This window comes from Montipora foliosa, chromosome 13, assembly GCF_036669935.1.
Source record: "Montipora foliosa isolate CH-2021 chromosome 13, ASM3666993v2, whole genome shotgun sequence".
In the NCBI taxonomy this organism is placed as follows: Eukaryota; Metazoa; Cnidaria; class Anthozoa; order Scleractinia; family Acroporidae; genus Montipora; species Montipora foliosa.
The window spans coordinates 44058470-44063887 of NC_090881.1; the positions used below are offsets into that span (position 1 = coordinate 44058470).

Consider the following 5418-nt stretch of genomic DNA (forward strand, 5'->3'; position numbering starts at 1 on the left):
CTTTTTGTTATCAGGGAAATTACCAGTGGTAATCCTGAACGAGCTAAAACGCTTCATACTGCAGTGTACTGACTGCACTGCAATATTTTTAATACTGCCGCTGGCCATGGCTTGCTATAAACCACTTTGGTATTACCTGTTACTGTTTTCGCCCGGTAATTTTTTTAGTGAAAATTCTCGGATGCCATCGTGTATATTAGATCTCAACTTAGAAAGATTCCTAAAGTAAATAAATAGACCACAAGAAGTTCTGTTCGGGGAGACGTACTTGAACGCAAACATGTTTAAATTTTACTAAGTGCACACCTTACAGGGACAAAGTTTCTTACTGATATGAAATAACAATCTTTGTACTATTAGTACTAATTACGACTGACTGATTATAATCTTCGTTTTGCTTTTCCTCAACTACTTTTGCCCTAACCCCATTTCTATTTTTTGTTCAACATCGTTGTTTATCAAGTTTTCCTCTTTTTCCTTCGCATCAATTTGAACCTTCTTAGGAATCGATCCCTGTAAGATTTCACTTGCTTTTCTTTTAAGTGTTGAAGAGGTACATTTATACTCCCTAACTCCATCACATGATCGGTGAACAGTGGTTTCTACAATAACTTGTTCTGGCACTTGCACCACCTTCATACAATCGAGTGGCACAACTTCGCCGAAGTGAATGATTTGTGAAATGCCCCTCAAATCCTGCTTTTTGCATGATATTCTTTACTACGTTCCCTAAAGTTTCTCTTCCCATCGCTTTATTATAACGCCACACATCCCCTTTTGGACTTGTGGCAGTGCCCGCAAATAAAATGCGTTGTCACTGATTTCTTTTGGCACGTGAGACAAGTATTTCTTATACAGCTCAACTGGGCAACGCTCTACATTTGTTAAATTCTTGTGTATCCGAACAACTTTTCTTTTGATACGCAAATAGCACAATCCCCCGTTATTAGTTTTACTAATACCTTCCATATACTGTAAGAATTCATGATCCGATTCGTCCCGTTGTAAAGATAACGGTGAATTTTTAAGCCTCAAATTCCTGTGTTCCTGCCCAGCCCTCAGAGCAAACTGAATACCAAAAACCCAGATCAAAGTATAGCAAAGTAGCTCCCCGTTCTCGCTACCTAAGAAACCGGTTTCCCACAAATAGTTTTCTTATTCCTCCTTAATAAAATTAGCCTTGTTGACAACTATACCTATTCCTTGTCCGGCTTTTTCTTTCATTTAAAAATTCAAAGCAGAATTCAAACTTTTAAATGAACAACCTGTTTTGTCAATCAAAGTTACATTTCGCCTACATCTCACAAGTAAAAACGTTTGAATGCTACCTATCATTTCATATAGTCTTTCCTCGGTACTCTTGTCCGTCTTCTTTTCTAACTTCAGCAACAAATCGGGCCAAGGCAAAATCCAGCTGCTCGTCAGACATTTCATTTAGATTATCTTCTATCAACGGTTTGCCACTGTAGCTCAGTTTAACTACCGTTTCATTTCTCTCAACCCTCCACTGATCAAAAACTTTCACCACCCAGGCCAATTTTCGATGACTTGCATCCGATACCCAACTTTCTTCAAACCTCTCGCACTCAAAAGATGTAATTGGTATTCTGAATCTTTGCTCTTCTGAAGAAGGAAAAAAAACAAAGAAAGCGTTTTCTTAGTCGTTTAAAAATGACCAAAGTAATAAAGTTAGAAGATTTAGCGATATCACCTTCAATAACAGCAGCATTCTCCGCGGCAAGAGTCATTCTTAATGTCAAGCGTCCCCTGGATGTTCCATCGTCTGAGCTGTTCTCCAAATTAAACTGGATGACTATAAATCAACGCATGGATTACTTTATGTCCATAATGATGTATAAAACTATTAATAAATCTAGCCCTAATTATCTACATAATAGGTTTGAGTATGTTTAAGATAAACACCAAATCAACACAAGATCTGCCACAAATGGAAACCTGTTCATACCTAAGCTACCTTCGAAGACAGGACGAAGGTCTTTCCAGTACAGGGGAGTACATGCTTGGAACGGTTTATCTGTGGACGCTAGAGACTATAGCCTAGAAACGTTTACAAAATATGTGGCCGGAATTGTTTGTAATTAATATATTCTAGTATATGTATATTTATTCTTTTATTTTTTATCTTCGTAATTTTAAATTTTTATGCTTTAGTTCTTACTCCCCATAGTAAATTGTAGTTATGTAGATAGAGGACCACCCTAATTAATTTAGTGTTAGCTTGGTGATATCCTCTGTAAATATTATTATGATGATGATGATTATTATTATTATTATACGTATTTTATCGTACTTTATTTACAGGAAGATTAAAACTAATAACCACAGCAACTCGCGCTTTGCTCCTGTCACATGAGTCATAGTACTTGACGCTTATTGAAACCATCTCAAGAACTACATGCTTCGGTCCTATAAGATTGTTTCTTTTCCTATCCTTCTTCTTCAGTTGTTTCCAAGCGACTGTTGAACGCACTTCAATCATCTGAGATTACTACTAGTATTAATCTATATGATGCATATGTGACTCATGTGCAATTACTTGATCAGTGTTTGACGCCTCAACAAGTGCAAAATGGAGGATGTAGTAGACCTGGAATTCGATCACATTTGCAATCTGCTAGGGCAAGAGATGGGGAACCATCCAGACGGGGAAATAAAATAGGAGTGGTGTTTATAGCAGAACAGAGTTCAAAATTAAGGGTTAGACTTAAGTCTTATGTGATAAGGACTACAGACCACAATCCCTGCCTGAACATTGTAATTGGGGCTTTGCTCTGTTGTGTGACCCCCACCACCAAATACAATACAAATTTCTTGGATCTAACCGATCCAAAACACATGTCCGTCTTTCATATTTTCACATTAGTGTTTTATGTGTTGATTATTTTTGTTTTCAGGTGTTGAAGATCAAATGCTGGTTGATGTTCCTCGTGGCTATGAAGTGGGTACTATGGTTGAGGTTCCAATGGCAGACGGTTTACGCAAATACGGTGTTATTAAATGGATTGGGTATCTACCACAAATGAAGGAGAAGCTGGTGGTTGGCTTGGAATTGGTAAGATGGGGTGTCTCCAAATAGATGGCTACAGACATACACATTTCATTGCGACTCTGGAAATGACTTTCATGGCTTTCAGTATTTTTCAAAGGGAAGTCAAACGTTAATATTTTCAGAACTTGTGTGAATCCAGATAAGTTGTGTAGATAATTGTTAGTTCAGATGATCAAAAGTATGAATATACTGCGATTGCCAATATGGCGACGATAACACCAAAGCGAGGCTTTTCGGTAGTAACCGTTGCTAAGGGCTGTCAGCTCTATTTTCCAAGGAATTTTGCAGCCTTAGCACTGAGAAATTAAATGGTGAAATTGAAAGGGAAGCCCGTTCAAGGATACATTTCGTCGAAATATTCCAAAATACATCTTAAACGTGTTGGGAAGGTCAGTGTTTTTATTAAAGCAACATTTGCATTTTCATTTAAATGCAGATTTGAGCAAATCAAAACACATAATGCAACGGTAAGTGTATGAAAACAACAGGTGTTAAAAAAAAACACCTTAAGTTTTCTTGGATCTGTCGTTGGAAGGCCGTGAAAAGTGATCTTTCCTCCGTCCAGCCTTACTCGATATCCGCTCTTACAGCGCCAGAAGCCAAGTTAATTTGAGAATTTTGGATGTATCTATATCACCACATTTGTTTCAAGTACTCGAAATCGAGGCTCTTTCGATTCGGAAGAACTTGGACCATCATGTGGAAGAGAAAATCCTGTTTTGTGTAGAAAGCTACGTGCAAAGGGATCTTGTAAGTATGATTCTTTGTTAATTAATCACCGTGTACTAGAAAAACGTTATATAGTGGAATCAGAAAACTCAGGGGTTCATTTTACCGAAACATTTTGTCTGTGTTTCGAGGAAAGGCGATCATAACGTTGCTACCTTGCGTTGTTAAAAGTGCGGTCAGTGTAAACCGCAGACTGCAGACTGCAGACCAGGGATAAAATGCAGACTGAGGGTAAATGAATATTTATAATAAAAAACGAGTCATAAGCATAAAATAAAGAGTGTTTGAAAGACAATCCTGTTTTACATGTCAACAACTCACATTATCATGACTGCAGGTCGCTGGGACTGCTGTTAAGAGTCCATGGAAAATGCGATCGTTGAATGTTTTTGCGCTTCCGGATGCATTGAAATGTTCAAAGTTATTTCTCACCCCAGTACATCGAGGGATATTGATCGATAAACCAACAATTATTACTCGGAATACCTGAAAGGTATCCGAGCGATAGGTTGTTCACCATTTGCCTCAAAAATCCGGCAATTTCGGTGGGAATGTAAATGGTAAGCCTATTTTGGTCTTCCCAAACGAGAAATTTCCGGAGAAAACGGGATTTCTTGAAAGGTAGTCCAAAATTCCCAAACGGAATTTCCAATCGGAAAACGTGTTTACATTTGCATACTCCCATGATTTTGCGTTCCTCCAGACTCTCTCGGTAACCTTGAACGGATTTTGTAAATGTTACACGCCGTTTCCAACTAAATTTTCCATTCGGGAGTTTTTGCTTACCATTTGAACAAACCTAGCACCAACCGGTTTCTGCTTGTAAATGGTAAACGACCGTACTTTCGATGCAACGAAATGCACAAAGAATTTCATGTATCCCGAGCAATTAGGACAGAGAAGTTGTAATTGAAAATAACATCTTCCAGACGCAAAACAAACGAACTCTTGAACTAAAAGAAAAACATAACGTACACGAAAGCGAATGAAAGGATCCTACTAAGAATTTTTTACATCTCAGTGATCTCAGCCCTTAGAAACGGCGTTTCTACCGAAAAGCCTCGCTTTGGAGCTATCGTCACCATATTTGCAATCGGTGTATTTTGGTGACATCCAAAAAGACATCAGTTGAGTTGATTGAAATTAATAATATTGTACCAATCGACTTGGTGCAGAAGTTCTCAATTCTGCAGTCACAAAAGTTGATTGGGGTTATTATCATATGACCCGTACGGCCCCGCGCGCGCTTTCATTGCAAAACTATTGAGAAAATCCCCGTATGAGGGCCGTACGCGATGGCACGAGCAGGGCCGGAAAAAGACGTCCGGCCCTGCTAGGATCGCGTACGGCCCTCATACGGGGATTTTCTCAATAGTTTTGCAATGAAAGCGCGCGCGAGATGCGAACTAAAACAACTTTGTTGCAATTGCTATATAAATCCCCACTTTTCGGTCAAAATGAGCGACGTCAGTGAACATTCCGAATTTTGTTACCCGGGAAAAAAAAAGGGAAAAGCGCGGTGGTCATATGATAAAATGCTTATTGACTGAGTTAGGTCGGGCCGGACGGGAAAATATTTCGCTGCGCTCGGTCCGTACGCCATGACCTCGGGCCAAATA

At 38.9% G+C, this 5418-nt stretch overlaps 1 pseudogene; it reads right to left on the minus strand.

The window, feature by feature from the left end:
- Positions 1–408: 408 nt before the first annotated feature.
- LOC137982008 (uncharacterized) lies at positions 409–1335 on the minus strand (annotated as a pseudogene).
- Between the last annotated feature and the right edge of the window lie 4083 nt (positions 1336–5418).